This window comes from Nesoenas mayeri, assembly GCF_963082525.1.
Source record: "Nesoenas mayeri genome assembly, chromosome: W".
NCBI lineage: Eukaryota > Metazoa > Chordata > Aves > Columbiformes > Columbidae > Nesoenas > Nesoenas mayeri.
The window spans coordinates 2,602,943-2,623,006 of NC_137553.1; the positions used below are offsets into that span (position 1 = coordinate 2,602,943).

General features: G+C 42.6%; 1 pseudogene across 1 annotated transcript; it reads left to right on the forward strand.

The window, feature by feature from the left end:
* Window positions 1-10,159: 10,159 nt before the first annotated feature.
* On the forward strand, window positions 10,160-11,990 carry LOC308051420 (5-hydroxytryptamine receptor 1A-like; annotated as a pseudogene). The gene is made up of 2 exons: window positions 10,160-10,750; window positions 11,355-11,990. The product of its transcript is annotated as a 5-hydroxytryptamine receptor 1A-like (transcript).
* The last annotated feature ends 8,074 nt before the right edge of the window (window positions 11,991-20,064 follow it).

The following is a 20,064-nucleotide window of genomic DNA, read 5'->3' on the forward strand; positions in this document are numbered from 1 at the left end:
AATTTTGATGGAACTACAGTTTTATTCACAAGCTTCATACTCTTATCTATGAGCTTTCTTTTCATTCTTCTAAGTCCTTTTTTGTTTCCTTTCTCTGACTTTTCCAGATAATTTGTGTCAAGGGTTCAAAAGAGTGGTATCTACATTTTCATATGCAGTTGTGTATTGGCAATTGTTTGACATGGTGTCTGCAGAAAAAATAGCTCAGCATTGTGGTCTTGGGCAACAAATAAGACATTTAGTCTTAGCTAAAGAAATTAGGATGGCAGAGCTGGCAGGGCTTGCTATATTATTGTTGTACATTTTAAACTGCCAAATGTTTCCTGACAGTTAAACCACCAATGCAGAAAACCATTGCCACTGATAGTGATTTGTAAATTACATGGGGATGGTCTTTCCTTAGGAAAAGGAACAGTAATGACAGAACTTTACTCTAGAAAAGTGGAGTGTGTGCACCCCAGGGGATGCACAAGACAGTCTGTTGCAGTGCAGGAAGAAAATATTTTTTGTACCATTAATAAATAAAATAAAATGTTTTAAAAATAGTCTTTATTTTATCTTTATCTTATCCTTTTTAATTTCTATTTTTGTGTGCATTTTATAATGTGCATAATATATTAGTATAGTAGTACATGTACATAATTTATAAGTAAATAAATAAACATACATATATTGGTGGGTATGCAATCAAAAAAGTTTGGAGACCACTGCTCTAAGACAGAATCCTAGCCGGATGGCAGAGTACTGTCATACAACTGATTTTGCCTTTACTTATTTCAGTTTTAAACCAATGTGGCTCTAATTTAATTATTTCTGATTTATTCCAGTATGAGATCATTGTCCTGCCATTTATAATTGGAAAAGAGGGGTTTTAATGCAAATGAAAACATTTCTCATTGCCCCTCTTGTGAGATGTGCATCCATCTTTATCAATGACCTCACGTTCCATTGCTATGTCTACCAAAACATGTATCTGGCTTTCCAGGAAAATGCAACTATTATGAAGGCTTTAGTTGACAGGCAAATTCACTAAAAGATAAACTTGTTTTTAACAAAACCAGGACATTTAGGAAAACTTCTTCTTGGTGCAAAAATGCAATTGACAGTTTAATTCAGAGTCTGAAAAGAGACCTCCAATGTCAGTCCAATAACTAGCAGTCTGACCTTGAAAGATGTTAAACTACTTGATAGTCAAATAAACTTCCATGAAGATGTGGGAGATATGTGGCTATCAAGAAGACAGTCATTACCCATGGCTACCATGGATAGCAATTATCTGTGATAACTACTGATTTTTTCAGCTTGAAAAATGTTACATCTCTGCCTGTTTTGCTATTAGGCTAGAACTTGTAAGGATTAGAATTTAAAGGAATTAGATTTTCATGACAGTTTAACTCCAGTCTTCAGTAAACTTTACCAGACACTAAGGCTAAAGAATGTGACATTGGAGGAAACAATGTTGATCCCCAATACAGCAGGCAAACCAAGTTGCTATAAAGGTAAGAACTATTAAAGAGACAACATTTGTTAATGGCTGATTAGAATGACATGGTAAGCTTTGCAGCAAAAAATGGCAGATACCCAAAGTCAGGAATGTAGCCCTAACAGTGGTGATACCGCAAATGAAGACTGATGGGTGCAGAGTTACAGTCATCATAGAAAGGAGCAGATATTCCAGCATTGTCTCATAGATCAGTTTGCAGTTATTTTCATGGTCCTGGATGCATACATTTCTGTACTGCTTGTATTTTAAAGGAATGACACATTCGCATTCAGTTTCTTGCATCTGATCATATCACTCTCATTCACATTTCATTAAGATGGGACATGCTTTATTAGATGAAAAAGATGCAACTATTATTGTGGTACAGAGTAACCAAGAAACAATTTTCTTTAACAGTAAATTTTTCAGCCCACTTTCTTTTTCCCATTCAACTACCTTAGAAATATGTAATAATGGAATATTATTAACTGCAGCCAAGATCTTTAGCCTGTACTCAGTGACCAAGTGCAGTGGTAACCAGTGTTACATTTTTGTCTGTACTTATGTGACAGAAAAATATTTTAGCTGTCAGATTTTTTTGAATCTTACTGTGTTCTCAGTTTTTGTTAGAATTTGTGGCCATTAATAATTAAATTTTGATTTAACTATCCTGATTTACAGCATCTGGGAAACCAATCCCACAACTTGTTATAGTGATGTTTATTTTAACCAATTTCCACTATTCTTAATCCAAGAACTTTCTTTAGGCTTTTTAATTTAAATACTGATTATTAATTTCAAACTACACTTATGATTAATAATATAGCCAATGCTATTACTTATTGAAAAGGCTTGAAATCTATTTCTCTATCTAATCATTAAAAAGAAGGATGCAAGAGAAACCAAATATTATGCAAAGTAGGAATTTGCTCCAAACTATATATACACTGGGTAAGGTAGTTGAAGGAGAGAGAAGAGCTGTTTATAGAACTAGTTACTGATAATGCTCTTCTGAAAACTGAAACTAGAAGCAATAAGTAAATTAGTTTCCCAGGTGAAAATGTCACATTTGCTGAAGTGAATCCTCTCAGGAAAAAGAACTTTACAGGCTCTCTTGTCCTGGGACAATGCTTCCAAGGGACACAACAGGCACACCAGTTTTGAGAATTGCTTAGAGGGCTAGAAAGGCTTCTCTATGATGTGAAGAGGTTGGAGTAATTCTGTTCAGACAGAAACTTGACAGAAATATAAAATAAAGATATAAAAGGTATTTCAGGCTTTTCTTAATGCACAAATACAAAGGCTTGCTAATAAAAATGTAAAAACCCACTTATAATCCTTTACACAACATATAATTAAGCTACTCAACTTCTTGCCAAATGTGAAATAAAGACCAAGGGCAGAATATGCTTTATTTTTTAATCTGACATTTTTATGACCTTAATTGCATTAGGGTAAAAATATATGTAGAGAGATATGAATAGATGGGCTCTTGGTTTTGAACATACATTGGTCATGAACTGAGTGGGATTGCAAAATCTTTCAATAATTTCTCCAATAAGTATATTGTGCATAATTGTCCAGTGAGCAGTTATGCCTTCCTCTGAAACTGTGGATTCACTTGTCTCAATGAGTGGAGTTTCTTCCAGCTGCAGGTTGCGCTTAGCCTACGTGGACTTCAGAATAAAAGGGATGAGGCCAAATCTCCTTCTGAATTATTCTAACAAAGCCCCTTGGACTTCAGTAATTTTAATCTAATTGACTTGACCTTTTGTAGATTAATAGAAAAACATGCACTTCAGTGTTGAGAAGAGCCAGACACATTGTCTTGACCCCACAAGACTTAAATGGCAGGATTTCTGGTGACAGAAATAAAGAGTGGACATGTCTCCCTGTTTTTGAACCTTATGTATTTACCAAACACTTAGTGAATGATCAGATAGAAGTCTCCACAGAGGAGGATGTAGCCACAGTTTGAAATATAAATCCCTAAATCGACATCCAAGATTTGAGCTGTGTAAGGAATAGCATGGGTAATTTTTTTCCTGTGGTCCTCCGTTGCGTAGTTTAAAGCCATTTAATTATATTGCAGACATAAAAAGTCATAAATGACATCTTGCCCAGCTCTAGACTCTTTCATTGTCTTGGAAGAATGCCTAGTCTCTCTTATTGTCTTTAGAAAAATCTAAGAATAATTTTGTTTAGTGAATAAATTATGTTGTGTCTTGGTTCACATAGTCAGAGTGGTAGATGGGGAAAAGGAAAATGTCCCACAGAGCCTCAGTGTCAGTATTCAGATAGGGAGGAGGAAAGAAGTTTTTAAGATACTCCTTGTCCTGGTGTTGTTAAAAACAAGACCAGTTTCTCTTTTAGTGAATTTTCCTTTCAGCTAAGTTCTTCTAAGTAACTGCACTTCTCTGAATTTGGATGCATGGTTTTTCAGACAGGAGCTGATAACTAAAGCAATGGAATGAAGAAGAGCCTCAAGTTTAGACTAATTGCTATGACCGTCAAGGTTGCTGATAAAAATGCCCATCCCATAAGTGAGAGGGGAGTATTTGCAAGGAGGGGCAAACAGAACAGGTGACCAAAATTGACCAAATAAGTATTCCATCCCATCCATGTCATACACCCTATAAAAGTGGGAAATCACGAGGGTCTCGCTCTCTTTGATTATGGCTGGCCTCTGAAGAGGACCCTTTCCTTAGTTGGGGGGAGCGGGTAACAGAGATCATCTGCCATGTTTTGTTGTCACCCTGCAGTAAACAGTGACACTCCTTTTTCTTCTATGGGAGATGGACAGAAACAGGTAGCAACTGGCAGTTTACTCTCTCCTCTGGACAAGTGGAAAGGAGGAAATGAATTGCTCCTCTCAGACGCAGAATTCTATGTATCTTTGTAGTAATGCAATTATATATTGCACCAGAGTACAGGAGAAATAAAGTTTATCTTTTCATGACTAATATAATGTATCTTAGCAAGAAAAACTGTGAAAACTTTGATGTGCTGGATACATAAAACACATTGTGACTCTTCTGTGTGAACAGTAAGGAAGATAAAAATCACTGGAAAGAATGGAGAGAAAGGACCTGGTTTGTTATAACTTTGTTCTCAGATTTTGTTTTATATTAGTAGTAGTAAAGATACTGGTGCTACAATGCTGAGTTCTTGGATATAAGGTAATTGGAGATGGTATCTAATAAAAGTAGAAGGGCTAACTTCGCAATTAAGTTCATTACTACAACTCATGTGCCTATGAGCAAAATTTAGATCCTCATGAAGCCTGCTTGTAGATGAAGTTTCTTACAAGTTTTAGAAGTTTTAGCAGGATACTGTGCACTGCAATTGCACTTTACAGCCTCCATGGGAGGCACTGCCATTCAGATAGTATTGCAGGCCTCACAATCTGACCCATCTGGTCAGGTTACACTAAAAATGAGGAACTAAAAACTAGGTGATCTTGGGCCAAAAAAAGTTTTTGCTTATTTTGAACCTAATTGAGTGATAGCAGAACCTGCAAAGAGGGAGTTCAGATGACCTAGAAAGGGTCAACTAGAAAGGGAATGTTGAGTGTCTGTGGCAGATGTGATGAAGCTCCTGAGTACAGAAATTTTGCCTAGCACTCAGGAGCTTATAAGGATGATTATTGGGATGGGAGAGTAGAGAGGAAAAAAAAAAAAAACCTAACTGGAAAAGAAAGTCCCGAACAGGACCAGCACCCAAGAAATAACAAAAAAAACACCCCATACTCTTACAGTGATATTGAAGGTCTGATCAAATCTCAACTCTAACTTTGGTAGCTTTGTTTCTTTGCAGTAGACATGGTCTATTTGGCTTATCTTGATAGTAAACTCACCCCTTAGGTTTTATTATATAATGTGTTATTATTTGTGTTTCTAAGTGCCATGGTTAGCCAAAATATCTATTTGGTCTCATTGCCCTTACTCACCTCCTTTAAGAATCATCTGGTGAATGGACTGGAAGGTTTCTAATTCTACTGGTAGAATTAGGTATCTGAACTACTTTGTTGAGCATAGCCTTCTTCATTGCATTTGCTATTGGAAAGATTAAGAGACTGTATGCTCAATGTGCAAATTCTGTAGAACAGTTTTTTTGAGATCTCTGAACTCCACTTGTTACATAGAAATCCCGGGTGGTTAACTTAACCTGAACTCTGCTAGTTAGTAGGGCACTTTAATGAGCAGCAACAATAAGTCAACCCTTATGAACCGACATAAAGTATGAGCTGCTGCTAGAAGGGTCATTCCTGCCTTCTACCGTATCCTTGGACATATACTCCGCCTGCCTCAAGTACTAGCATTTGTGCATGGTACAGTGATTGTACGAGGCAAACTCATAAAGAAAAAGGAGTTTATAGCTGAGTAATTCCTCAAGAGCACATTTACTTTCAGAAAGAAGACAACAACCTTCCTTCATGAACAGAGTCCCAGGTTCTTGGAAAGACATGGTAGTTTAGTACTGTGCCAACTAATGCTGTAGATAAAGGAGATTAATAGATCAGGAAACACAGTATCCTCATGACCCTTGTCATGGTCACTCTAAAAGCATAGTCTGTGTGGGCCTCTATGGCTAGACATGACTCATCTCTGTATAGATAAAACAAATTGGTTTTCATTTAAAAGGATAAAATTAGTCTGCAAAGACCTTCCTAAAATTTAATTTCTATACATCAGCCTTGTTTTTTCCAAATAGTATTTTTAAATAATAGTAGTATATTCATTTTAATGTAATTACAATTAATTCATAACATCTTTATTTAAAAAATAATGCACTTGGATTAATATACTGTTGAACTTCAGTCAATGCTATTGCGCTCCAGTCTTGCAGTGTACATCACATAGGAGAGCTTATGTCCTTTATAAGCAATGATGTTGAAACTATAGCTGCCATTTTAAGTGATTAAGGACACAATGATACTACATAATTTACTTTTGATCTCTAGTGTAGTAAGAAAGCTCTGACACAATAACAGCATAAGAAGTCATCGGTTGCTACATCTGGAACTCAGCTGTAAGATTCAAGTACCTTAACTTTATTCTGAAAAATATTGATAAACTGGTTTAGATCTGTCTGTTCTTTAAATCTGAGGTCTGTAGAAGTTTAGCTAAAGAAATTAGATTATTTTTGATAACTTGCTGTTATTCCAGAATAATTTCTCTCTGTCTCCTCTGAAGTGAAATAATGTTTATATAAAAGTGGCAAAATGACCATTGCAATAAAAATAATTGGAGTATAAGCCTCCTTCAGGTAAAATTTATTCAAAAGTCTTTTAATGCTCATAGTGTAAAATTCCTTCTCACTTAGAAGCTATTCCATATTTTTTTGGGGGGAAAAGAACGAAACAAAAAAAAAAGCTCGAATGTGTCCACTAAAATGTATCCATTAAATAAAGTGACTACTAAGTGAAAAAATATTTAAAAATGCTTGCAAAGCTTGGAATGTATTAGCAGTCCTTGTTTAAACAATCATGCAAATATTGTTTAATACCTAGAAAAATTGCTTAAGATCTAGAATACTACTGGAATCTGGTATGTATTGTCAGCAAATGCTTTAAGAAAGTTGTATATTTTACTATAAGATGAATGTGAATGTTAAGTAAATAGATGGAATAATCTTAATTAGCTACAAGAAAAAGCCTGATTTAACCAAGAAGATGCTCAGTGCTAGTCAGCATTTTTAGAATTGTATAGTGGTAGCTATTAGGATTATTTACTTTCCAGACTTCAGTTGAGAAAAAAATTCTTGTGAAATGGTATTTTTAATTCAGTTACAAATATCATACTACAGTTTTTAAGAAACCATTTAGCCATATTCTTGGGACTGCATTGCACCACACAGGTGATTCTAAACCAGCTACAAAGTCTTTCCTCACAGAGACGAGCTCCTAATGCATCAGCTCTGTGTATTACTCTTCCTTGTCTCTGACACAGCATAGCTGGAACATTGCTTTATTCTCCACAGTACTATTAGAGTTGACTAAGTAGATTTTCCCAGACTTTCTCTGAGATCAAATCTGTGCTCAGCAGCTTAAATATCAAGAAAATGCACAAATGGTTAAGACACAATCTTCCAGTTCTTTCTTCATCGCAGCTGCACTGCATACAGAAGAGGCAACACAGAAAATTTGGCCTAAACTCAGGTTTTCCCAGAATGACAACAAACTGAGAAGTTTCTATAAACTTATGAAAACCTCTGTTTGAACAAATATGCTTGAAAGTCTTTTCCCTTCACAGAGGTATAATATTCAAGTGAACATCTTCCAAGATTAATCTTAAACTTCTAGACTTGCGTAAAAGCTGTCTCATTATTTGGTAGCAGGCATCACTAGTAACAGTTTAACTTCAGTGATGCTGCTTGAATATATATAAAATGTAACATTTTGGAAGAAATGTGTCATGGTTTAACCCAAGCTAGCAATACAACCACAATAGCCACTCGCTCACCCTCTCCCTACTGTCTTTCACAGTACAAAGCTTAAATTTGCTAAAGCACTGCAAGACGTTTTGTGGTTTATGAAAGGGGGCGATGTGAAGCAGGTATTTTGAAGTGAATCTCATAGTGAAATGCATGTGCTTGTGTAGAGGGGACGGGTTTCAATGATACAGTCACTTCAGCCATGAAATTCCTGTTTGCTTTTCAGTGTTTTAAAGTTATAACTGTTCTTCAGAAGATTTTGAACAGAGTGGAGTAGTGTTAATTCCTGCTGGCTGTATTTCCAAAATACCTAATGAGAAAATTCAAGAAGGCTGTAGTTGGTAGGTTGTCTCCTGGCACATCTTTTCTTCCACCTGTTTGGAACTTCTCCCACAGAAAACTGCACATACTGAAAGTGAAAACATTAATTTCCTTAGCTCCCTAGTAAAGTCCATTCATTTTGAAACAATTACTGGAATATAATTTATTAAATAATACAAGTGCTGTATCTTATCCTGGTGAATAGTAAAAAAACCCAGAACAAACAAACAAACAAACACAAAAACCCAAACAAACAAAAAACCCCAACCAAACAAAACCAAAAGCAACAAACCAAAACACCCAAACCCTTTTCAAACCAAACTGTAATATGCAACTACATGAACAAAATGCTGTGAACAAATTGTAGCATTTCAGTTTTACTTTGGCAAATAGATAATAGAGTCATAAACTGAGAGCATCGAGAGTATGCAGTTCTCCATTTTTTTTAAATGTGTAGAATGCAATTGCTCAGGAAAGCTTCTTCTGCTATAGTTGTTAATGTTTTTTTTCTTTTTGTACTTCCTGAGGAACCTCTTTTTTGCTGCAGCTGTGTCATAACTGAATAACATTAATATTTTAATTGGACTTTTTAAGGTTGGGCACTGTTAAGGTTTCATTTGCTCTCAAATCAGCTTGCATTTTATGAGACTATGGCTTTCCTTCCAGAATTTCCCTAGGTGCTTCACCTAGTAGCACCTCATTTAGTTGCTTGAAAGTTTAATTTGCATTTCGCTGTTTAAATGCTTAGCGGTATTAAAGATGCCGTTACATCAAAAGAGTGAATTTTCCCTTCATCTGTATCTTCCACCTCCTACTCCCTCCCCTTCCTCCATGGTTGCCTAAATTGCCTCTCAATTTAATTCAGAGTGAAATGACTTTCAGCCTCTGAACAAAAAATAAATTTAAAAAGTAAAGCTGATATAAAAGAATTCATTTGAAGAAGCACCCTGCCTACTTTTCCCCACTGGAAGTCCTTGGCAAAATGTGCCTGGAATTGACTTCCTTTGACCATGTCAGCACAAAACACCTCTGGAAACAGTTTTCCCAAGAGCTCTTTCTGGACTCCTAAAACCTGCATTTCCCGTGGCTCTGAAATGCTAATTTCATGCTAATTTAATTAGGCTAATGACTAGACCACCACCATGCAAGAAAGCTGGGACAATCTCCTTGAGATTTTCCTGCCTCCCAGACTTCCACTTCCTTCATTGCATCAGGCTAGCTCTAAACAGCAGAAGCACAAACTTTGATTTCACTGAAGAGAAAGGGCCTTTAAATAGCCAGCTGCTTGGAAGCCAACCATGCTGTTCACTTGAGGAGACAGGAGAAAGAAATTAGGGCTTTGCAGTGAAGGAGCAAAGCATACTTAAATAACGATTACAGATGCATTTTGTTTTGTCTGTGTCTCAGTAGTGTAAGACTTCATTCAATAGGGCACAGAACACGTAAATCTTAGTACAATCACCTAACACAATGGGCATGCAGGAGTGCAGCTCTGCTCCATATATCCAGTGGATCTCTGTGCCTTGATCATTTATAGCAAAGACTGCAAGCTGGGAGACAGAGAAATGTAGCCTGGTCCCCTCATAAAGAGGAACTGGATTAAATCTATCCAAATGTTGTGAAGTTATGAACTCAGCCTTATTTTTAAGTGCTGAGAGAAGAAGAAACCCGAGTGTGTGCAAGCCAGGCTCTGTGATCCTCATCTCAAGTGAGAACCCGGCAAAGCTTCCTGTCAAGCAATTACTTATTTGGCTTTCTCTGTTTTTTGAGCTTGCATAGCACAATTACAAACTAGAGTGAAAGATGTTCTCACATTGTTAAAAATACTGAGCGGCAAGATAGTGGAAAGTCTGCCACAGAAGCTATGTCACAGCATCTTCCCATGCCCATTTCCTGAAGTGACTCCGCCCCCCCCCCCCCCCCGGCATGGATGTGGCCAACAACACTACCTCTCTGGAGTGCTCTCCCAAGGGGGCAGGGGCCCCCAGCCTTGACGAGGTGACCCTGGGCTACCAGCTGCTCACCTCCCTGCTCCTGGTCATGCTCATCCTGTGCAACACCTGCATGATCACAGCCATAACCCTGGAGCACTCCCTATAAACTGTGGCCAAGTATCTCATTGGCTCGCTGGTTGTCACTGACTTCATGGTGTCTGTGCTGGTGCTGCCCATGGCAGCCCTCTACCAGGTGCTGAACAAGTGGACACTGGGGCAAGTCACCTGAAACATCTTCATCTCTCTGGATGTGCTGTACTGCACCTCTTCCATCCTGCACCTCTGCGCCGTTGCCTTGGACAGGTACTGGGCCATAACGGACCCCATTGACTATGTCAACAAGTGGATTCCCCAGCGGGCCACTGTGCTCATCAGCCTGACCTGGCTCATCAACTTCTAGATATCCATCCCACCCACGCTAAGCTGGAGGATGCCCGAGGATTGCTCAGACCCCGATGCCTGAACCATAAGCAAGGGCCACAGGTACACCATCTACTCCATCTTTGGTGTTTTCTACATCCCACTTCACAGAATCACAGAATCGACTGGATTGGAAAAGACCTCAGAGATCATAGAGTCCAACCCTTGGTGCAACTCTAGTCCATTTACTAGATCATGGCACTAAGTGCCATGTCCAACCTCACTTTAAAAACCTCCAGGGACGGCGAGTCCACCACCTCCCTGGGCAGGCCATTCCAACGCCTGACCACTCTCTCTGTAAAGAATTTCTTTCTAATATCCAGCCTAAATTTCCCCTGGCAGAGTTTAAGCCCATGCCCCCTTGTCCTATTGCTAACTGCCTGGGAGAAGAGACCAATCCCCACCTGGCTATAACTTCCCTTCAGGTAGCTATAGAGAGTGATGAGGTCACCTCTAAGCCTCCTCTTCTCTAGACTAAACAACCCCAGCTCCCTCAGCCTCTCCCCATAGGTCTTATGTTCAAGTCCCTTCACTAGTCGTGTTGCTCTTCTCTGGACCCGCTCCAGCACTTCAATGTCTTTCCTGAACTGAGGGGCCCAGAACTGAACACAGTACTCCAGGTGTGGCCTCACCAATGCAGAGTACAGGCAAAGGATCACTTCCCTTGTCCTGCTGACCACGTTATTTTTGATACAGGACAGGATACCGTTCTCCTCATGTTGGTGCTCTACAGCCACATCTTCAAGGCGACTTGCTTCAGGATCCACAAGACCATAAAGCGGAGAAGAAAATTGCCAACACTTGCCTCACCCTCTCCTCAGCCGCTATGCAGAAGAAAAGCAACGTGGAGCCAGGCAAGGGTTGGCGGTGGACTGTGGAGCCCAAGCCCAACATCTGTGTCAATGGCATGGTACAACAGAGTGAGTATGGGACCACCCTGGAGATCACCAAGGTCCGGTGCTGCAACAGATCCTCCAAGACTCACACGCCACTGCCCAGCGAGGTGAGTGGCTCCCTACCACCCTCCTCCTTCAAGAGGCGCAACGAGAAAAACATGGAGGCCAAGTGGAGGATGGCTCTGTTGTGGGAGAGGAAGACTGTCAAGACCCTCGACATCATTATGGGCACCTTCATCCTCTGCTGGCTGCCATTCTTCATTGTGGTCCTGGTCCTGCCCTTTCATGACAGTAAATGCTACATGCCCGAGGGGCTGGGGACAGTCATCAACTGGCTGGGCTACTCTAACTCCCTCCTCAACCCCATCATCTATGGCTATTTCAACAAAGACTTCCAAAGCGCTTTTAAGAAAATTATCGTGCAAATTTTGTAGGCAGTAAAGCCCACCGTTCTGAGATGGGGCAGCAGGGGCTCCTGTCACTTGCTTCATCTGCCTGGCCTCCCACCATAGTGTGCCCCCAGCCTCACTCCAGCACCAGCAGAAAGGCAGGGAGCACTTGCTCCTCCTCCTGTCAGACAAGCCCTGCAGGGCAGGAAAGGGATGCCCAGTCCAGGAGGTCTCTGCAGCTGCCCTGCCCTTGATGGGACTCTGCTGCTGGGCACCAGCACTCCTGCCTCCCTCCCCTCTGTCATTCTGCATAGACTTAGAGTTTGCAGGTCATTGCTTGTGCTCGCTGCAAACCACAGTGTCTGCCTGTAGGAGTGAGATAAGGACTCAGCAAAACAAGTCGACTCAATGTGAATCACGCTAAGCCATTTATTACAGAAACAAGTCTCCTTATATACGTAACTATATTCTAATCACACGTCCACGCTCCAAGCATGGATTCGTTAAATGAGTATCGTGGGCTGTCCGTGCTCTGGAGTCTCACTGATGATACGTCCGATGATTCACGCCACACCAGGACCCCGGTGATTGTGGAATGCCCCTCTTTCTCACAGCAGACTCTGCTCTCAGCTCCCCGAAGCGGCCTTGGGATTCCTTTGAGCCAGACTAATTCATCAACAAAGTCTTTATTTACCAAAACCCCCTCCACATCTGCCAAAGTAGCATCAGTAAAAATAAACCAACCTATGCAGAAAACTGCCGTGTTAGAATTTTTTCTTTGATTTTTGAGGAGACACCAAGGGACTTAGAGTCCAACCTTGATCTGGTGGTGTAAGCATGGAGGCTGAAGGTGACTCCCTGAGCGAAGGAAAGGGCTTTGGCTTTATTGCTTCCCAGGCTGTGAAACCACCAAGTGGATTTTCTTGGGGGAAAAGTGACTCTGTTTGTAACCTTTCAAGGTACTTACGGCAACATTCCCATCTGTGTTACATGTGTCTAACAGCTCTCCTGCTATGCTAGGACCTTACAGTTCATCGGGTTTCCCTTAGTTACGGTGCGGGGAGGGGATGGGGTTTAAAGGCCAACTGCATGCCTCATTTTATGGAGGTTAAGTATTTTTTTTATGCCTTTGACTGAGGCTTTCTTACCAAGGAAAAGCTTGGTGTTTTGTGACTGTCCCAAAGTTCACCATGCATGCATCATTGCAGTTGCTGCACATTTTTCTAGGGAAAAAAAACCCCAAAACCTACAACAAAACAAACCGAACAACCAAAGCATTGCCATGTACTCCATGGCAGTAGGGGAGAGGCTGAGAGCATCCGCTGGTGGCAGCCACACGTGGCAAAAGCAACATCTTGGTGTAGGTTGGGATGGAGCAGGCTCTCTTCTCACCCAGGCCAGCCTTAGCAGGGGTAAACACTCCTCTCCGCACAAGCTGAGAGCTACCTGTTGCGTTAAGAGGATTAATTTAGCAGAAATAAAGCTCCCTTGCATTCCAGCATATCCTCAGTGCTTGCACTGGAGGCTCGGGGCAGCTGAGCTGAACCCCTGAGTGATGCCCAATTACATTAAATGATTCAGATCGGCACTGATTGTGCTCACCTGATTTCGCACCATTGGATTCACTAATAGTGAGGGGCAGTCATGACTACTGAATTTCACAGAATCACAGAATGTTAGGGACTGAAAGGGACCTCGAAAGATCATCTAGTCTAATCCCCCCGCCAGAGCAGGAACACCTAGATGAGGTTACACAGGAAGGCATCCAGGTGGGTTCTGAATGTCTCCAGAGAAGGAGACTCCACAACCTCCCTGGGCAGCCTGTTCCAGTGTTCTGTTACCTTCACTGAGAAGAAGGTTCTTCTCATATATAAGTGGAACCTCCTATGTTCCAGTTAGTATACATTGCCCCTTGTCTTATCATCGGTTGTCACAGAGAAGAGCCTGGCTCCATCCTCCTGACACTCACCCTTTACATATTTATAAACATTAATGAGGTCATGCCTTAGTCTCCAAGCTAAAGAGACCCAGCCCCCTCAGCTTTTCCTCATAAGGGAGATGCTCCGCTCCCTTAATCATCTTCGTGGCTCTGTGCTGGACTCTCTCCAGAAGTTCCCTGTCCTTCTTGAACTGAGGAGCCCAGAACTGGACACAGTATTCCAGATGTGGTCTCACCAGGGCGGAGTAGAGGGGCAGGAGAACCTCTCTCCCCCTACTAATGACCCGCCTTGTAATACACCCCAGGATGCCATTGGTCTTCTTGGCCACAAGGGCATGGTGCTGGTTCATGGTCATCCTGCTGTCCACCAGGACCCTCAGGTCCCTTTCCCCTACACTGCTCTCTAATAGGTCATTCCCCAACTTATGCTGGAACCTGGGGTTGTTCCTACCCAGATGCAAGACTCGACACTTGCTCTTGTTATATTTAATTACATTTTTCCCCGCCCAACTCTCCAGCCTGTCTAGGTCCCTCTGGATGGCAGCACAGCCTTCTGGCGTGTCAGCCACTCCTCCCAGCTTGGTGTCATCAGCAAACTTGCTGATAGTGCACTCTATTTCCTTCTCCAAGACATTAATGAATATATTGAATACTACTGGCCCCAGTGCTGACCCCTGAGGCACTCCACTAGATATAGGTCTTCAACTAGACTCTGCCCCATTGACCATGACTCTCGGGCTTCTTTCCTTCAGCCAGGTCGCACTCCACCTCACTACTCAGTCGTCCAGACCACACTCCCTCAGTTTAGCTGTGAGGATGCTGTGGGAGACAGTGTCAAATGCTTTACTGAAGTCAAGGTAGACCACATCCACTAATTTGCCATCATCTATCCACATCATTATGTTCTCATAAAAGGCTATGAGGTTGGTGAAGCTATGCTGACCGCCCCTAATGACCCACTTATCCTTGATATGCCTCGAGATGATGCCAAGGATAAGTTGTTTCATCACCTTCCCAGGGATGGCGGTGAAGCTGACTGGTCTAGAGTTACCCGGGTCCTCCTTCTTGCCCTTTTTGAAGACTGGAGTGACATTTGCTTTCCTCCAGTCCTCAGGCACCTCTCCCATTTCCCAAGACTTGGCAAAGATGATGGAGAGTGGCCTAGCAATGACTTCAGCCAGTTCCCTCAGTACCCGTGGGTGCATCCCATCTGGACCCATGGATTTATGGATGTCCAGATTGCTTAACTGGTCCCTAACCCAGTCCTCATCAACTGAGGCAAATTTCTCCATTGTCCTGACTCTGGGGCCTCAGGGGTACGGGGGGCCTCAGGACAACCTCCAGCAGAGTAGACAGAGACAAAGATGGCATTCAGTAACTCTGCCTTCTCTGTATCTTCCATCACCAGGGCAGCCACCTCGTTCATCAGTGGGCCTACATTGCCTCTAGTGTTAGTTTTATCTGCCCTGTATTTGAAGAAGCTCTTCCTGTTGTCCTTTACTCCCCCTCACCAGGTTTAATTCTAAGGAGGCCTTAGCTTTCCTAGTTGCCTCCCTACATCCTCTGACAACAGCCTTATATTCTCCCCAAGTGGCCAGCCCCTCCTTCCATGATCTATCAACTCTCCTCTTCTACTTGAGTTTGCCCAGCAGTTCCCTGTTTCACCATGCAAGTTTCCTGGCTCCCTTCCTTGACTTTCTTCGTGTCGGGATGCTCTGATCTTGAGCTTGGTAGAAGTAGTCCCTGAATGCTAACCAACTATCTTGGGCCCCTTTACCTTCAAGCAGCCTTGCCCATGGGATTTCCCCCAGCAATTGTCTGAAAAGGCCAAAGTTTGCCCTACTGAAGTCCAGGGTTGCAATTCTGCTTGCTGTCCTGCTCCTGCCGCACGAGATCCTGAACTCCACCATTTCATGGTCGCTGCAACCAAGGCAGCTCTCAACCTTTACCGCTTCAACCAGACCCTCCTTGTTAGTGAGAATGAGATCCAGCAGCTCACCTCTCCTAGTCGGCTCCTCCATCATTTGCATCAGGAAGTTATCATCAATGCACTGGAGGAACCTCCTGGACTGTGGCTGGCTGGCTGAGTAGTCCTTCCAGCAAACAACAGGGTAGTTAAAATCCCCCATGACAACCAGGGCCTGTGACTGTGAGGCCGCTCTCAGCTGCCTGCAGAAGGCTTCATCAACTTCCTCACCCGATCTGGTGGCCTATAATATACACCCACAACGGTATCGCCCCTGCCAGTCTGTCCCTTAATTCTCACCCACAGACTCTCAGCTTGCCCCTCATCCGCCCCTAGACATGTTCTGCTTGCACAGATTCACAAATATTTCATTGAGAAATTCTCATAACTAGATCCATAAATAATGAGGTTTATTAAAACAAGAGATACAAGTTCTTTTAGATGCCATTAACAAATACACTGTCTGCAAAAACACTTCAGTTGCAAAATATATGTTAGTTGCAAGAAATAAGTATTGGTACCAAATATATATAAATTCTACAATGACCACCTAGCGTTATTAATGTGATTACAAATACAAGTTTGAAGTCTAAGTGTCCTGGGAAAAACTTGGTATAACTAAGTGCTCAAATCTCACACAAAAGCGTCCTTTTGGGGTGGAGAAGATAGGCATAGCCCATTGACTGGTCCCAGAAGTCTTATTATTCTATTCCCTTGAATTCTCAGTGATGGTGTCTTCCCTAACTTTTCCCTATTTTTAGGGTATTTTATACCATTTTCTACATTTAAATGGAGCTTGAGTGACTCTAGTCATGCATACCTTTGTTATTGATTGGTATAAAAATTCTCGGTTTGATCTTTAAGGTAAAAATTTCACTGAGCATGCTCAAATGTGCTGGAGGCATATACCCTTTGAGATGGAGGTGTGTTTTGGTATTACAATGAGCAAAGTTTATCCATCAGGCAAATTTCTGGCTCAGTAACTAGCATTTTGGATGGAACTATACATTTATCTTTTTTAATTGACAGCAGCTATACCTTATCTGTTAAAACTGGCAGCAGCTCTGCCATCTGGTACCTCTACCTGCCTTTTTACACAGGGCCTGGGCGCAATATCTTCATACCACTCCACTCTCCCATTCATCTTAACTGGTAATCCAGTGGGCTTCCCCATGCACTACCATTCAAGACTGTAGGCCAGGTGGGGGAGTGAAACCATACAGAGCAGATTTCTTCCTCACCGTGCAGCTGCCATATATGCTGAAGATGTGGATATAGCTTTATTCTCAATAAGTGTATCCTTGATAGGTAGTTTCAATAATTTGCCCCCTCAGTAATTATTCTACACTATTGACAGAAGAAGGCAGTGTTACTGCGATGCTAAGGGCAGAAAGAGCCAAACAGGGTCAGCCTTGGCTTGGCTGCTCCTTGTGGTGGCTCACCAAGCCTACCCCTGTAGAGGGTCACAGAATCACAGAATGGTTAGGGTTGGAAGGGACCTCTGGAGATCATCTAGTCCAACCCACCTGCTAAAGCAGGTACACCTAGAATAGATTGCACAGGAATATGTTCAGGTGGGTTTTGAATGTCTGCAGAGAAGGAGACTACACAACACTGCTGGGCAGCCTGTTCCAGTGCTCTGTCACTCTCAAATAAGCCTTTCCTCATATTCAGATGGAACCTCCTATGCTTCAGCCTGTGCCCATTGCCCCTCATTCTATCGTTGGGCACCACTGAAAGGAGTCTAGTCCCATCCTTTTGAAATCCACCCTTAAGATATTTATTAACATTTATGAGATTGTGTCTCAGCCTTCTCCAGGCTGAACGGACCCAGATCTCTCAGTCTCTCCTCATAAGAAAGGTGCTCCAGACCCCTAATTGTCTTTGTAGCCCTCCACTGGACTCCCTCCAGTAATTCCTTGTCCTTCTTAAACTGGGGAGCCCAGAACTGGATGCAGCACTCCAGATGCAGCCTCACCAAGGCAGAGTAGACGGGGAGGATAACCTCCCTTGACCTGCTGGCCACACCCTTCTTAACGATACTGTTGGCCTTCTTGGCATCAAGGGCACATTGTTAACTCATGGTCAATCTGTAGTCGACCAGAACTCCCAAGTCTTTCTCTGCAATGCTGCTTTCCAGCAGGTCCACCCCTAACCTGTACTGGTGCCTGGGGTTACTCCTCCCCACGTGCAGGAACTTACACTTGCCCTTGTTAAACTTCATTACGTTCTTCTCTGCCCACTCCTCCAGCCTGTCCAGGTCTCGCTGAATGGCAGCACAGACTTCTGGTGTGTCAGCCCTTCCATCGAGTTTGGTATCATCAGCAAACTTGCTGAGGGTGCACTCAGTCTTTTCATCCAAGTCATTCATGAACAGGTTGAACAGGACTGGATCTAGTACTGACCCCTGGCGAATGCCACCAACTACAGGCCTCCAACCAGACTTTGCACTGTTGATCACAACCCTCTGAGCTCTGCTATCCAACCAGTTCTTGATCCATCTTACTGTGCATTCATCCAACTCATACTTCCTGAGCTTGCCTATGAGTAAGTTGTGAGAGACGGCGTCAAAAGCCTTGCTGAAGTCAAGGTAGACCATGTCCACTTCTCTTCCCTTGTCTACCCAGGCAGTCATACCATCATAGAAGGCTATCAGGTTGGTCAAACATGATTTCCCTTTGGTGAACCCATGCTGAGTACTCCTGATAACCTTCTTTTCCTCCATGTGCTTGGAGATGATGTCCAGAATGAGCTGTTCCATCACCTTTCCAGGGATGGAGGTAAGGCTGACTGGTCTGTAGTTTCCTGGGTCATCTGTCTTGCCCTTTTGGAAGACTGGAGTGACATTGACTTTGTTCCAGTTCTCAGGCACCTCTCCTGTTCTCCAAGGCCTTTCAAAGATGATGGAGAGTGGCTTTGCAATAGCATCTGCCAATTCACTCAGTACTTGTGGGTGCATCCCATCGGGGCTCAGGGATTTGTGGATGTCCAGTTTGTGTAAAAGATCTCTAACCTGATTTTCCTCAACCAAGGGAAAGTCTTCATTTTGCCAGACTTTCTCTCCTATCTGTAGGGTCTGGGATACCTGAGGACAGTTTTAGCAATAAAGACAGAAGCGAAGGTGGCATTCAGTAACTCTGCCTTCTCTGTATCCTCCATCACCAGGGCATCCTCCTCATTCAGCAGCAGACCTACATTTTCCCTAACCTTCCTTTTGCTGTTGATATACTTGAAGAAGCCCTTCTTGCTATCTGTGAAATCCCTGGACAGATTTGCTTCCAAGCGGAGCTTGGCCTTCCTCACCGCTTCTCTGCATGTTCTAACAGCCTCTTTATATTTCCCCCAGGTGGTCTGTCCCTTTTTCCATATTACATAAACATCTTTCTTCCACTTGAGTTTTGACTGGAGTTCCTTACTCATCCATGCTGGTGTCTTACTCCCTTTACTTGTTTTCTTCCTCATAGGGATGTATTGGTCTTGTGCTTGGAGGAAGTGATGTTTGAATATTAGCCAGATCTCTTGGACCCCTTCTACCTTCTAGAGCCCTATACCATGGGAATCGTCCAAGCAGGACCTTGAAGAGGCCAAAGTTTGCCCTGCTGAAGTTCATGGTGCATGAGAATATAGCAGAAGATTTGGCGAGGAGGTTAGTTAAATCTAAATACGCTCAAGTGACTTGCACCTGTCTGTAAAAAAAGCACATACAGCACAGTAATTGTTTTGCTGACTTTGTGTGCTTGATGAGTAGAACCTCTTTGTTATCTAACATAGGCCTGTGAGAAACTCTAGGCACCTTATCACTATGTCTGAGATTCCTGCTTTGTTGTGAGAAAGAGCGGGAGGCTGCGCCTGCCTGAAGCCCTGAAATACAGGCAAGCTCAGCAGGCCCGGCGATCTTCCAGCAGGGCTGAACTTACTAGCACCTGCGTCCCTGCCTGTGTCACCTCTGCCTGGGAGCTTAGGTGCTACTTCAGAGATCCCCCAGTAGAGAGGTAACTAAAATAAAACTTGCTCTTTGCAATGCATTTGTGGCCTCTGGCTCTTCTTGCGACGTGCCTGTGTATGTGCACACACATGGTTTTAGTCCTACTTATTTTTCTGCTTCCTCCATGTAGGATCCTGAGCTCCACCATCTCATGGTTGGTGCAGCTGAGGCTGCCCCCAGCTGTGACATCTCCAAACAGTTCTTCTTGGTTTGTTAGGACAAGGTCCAGCAGCACA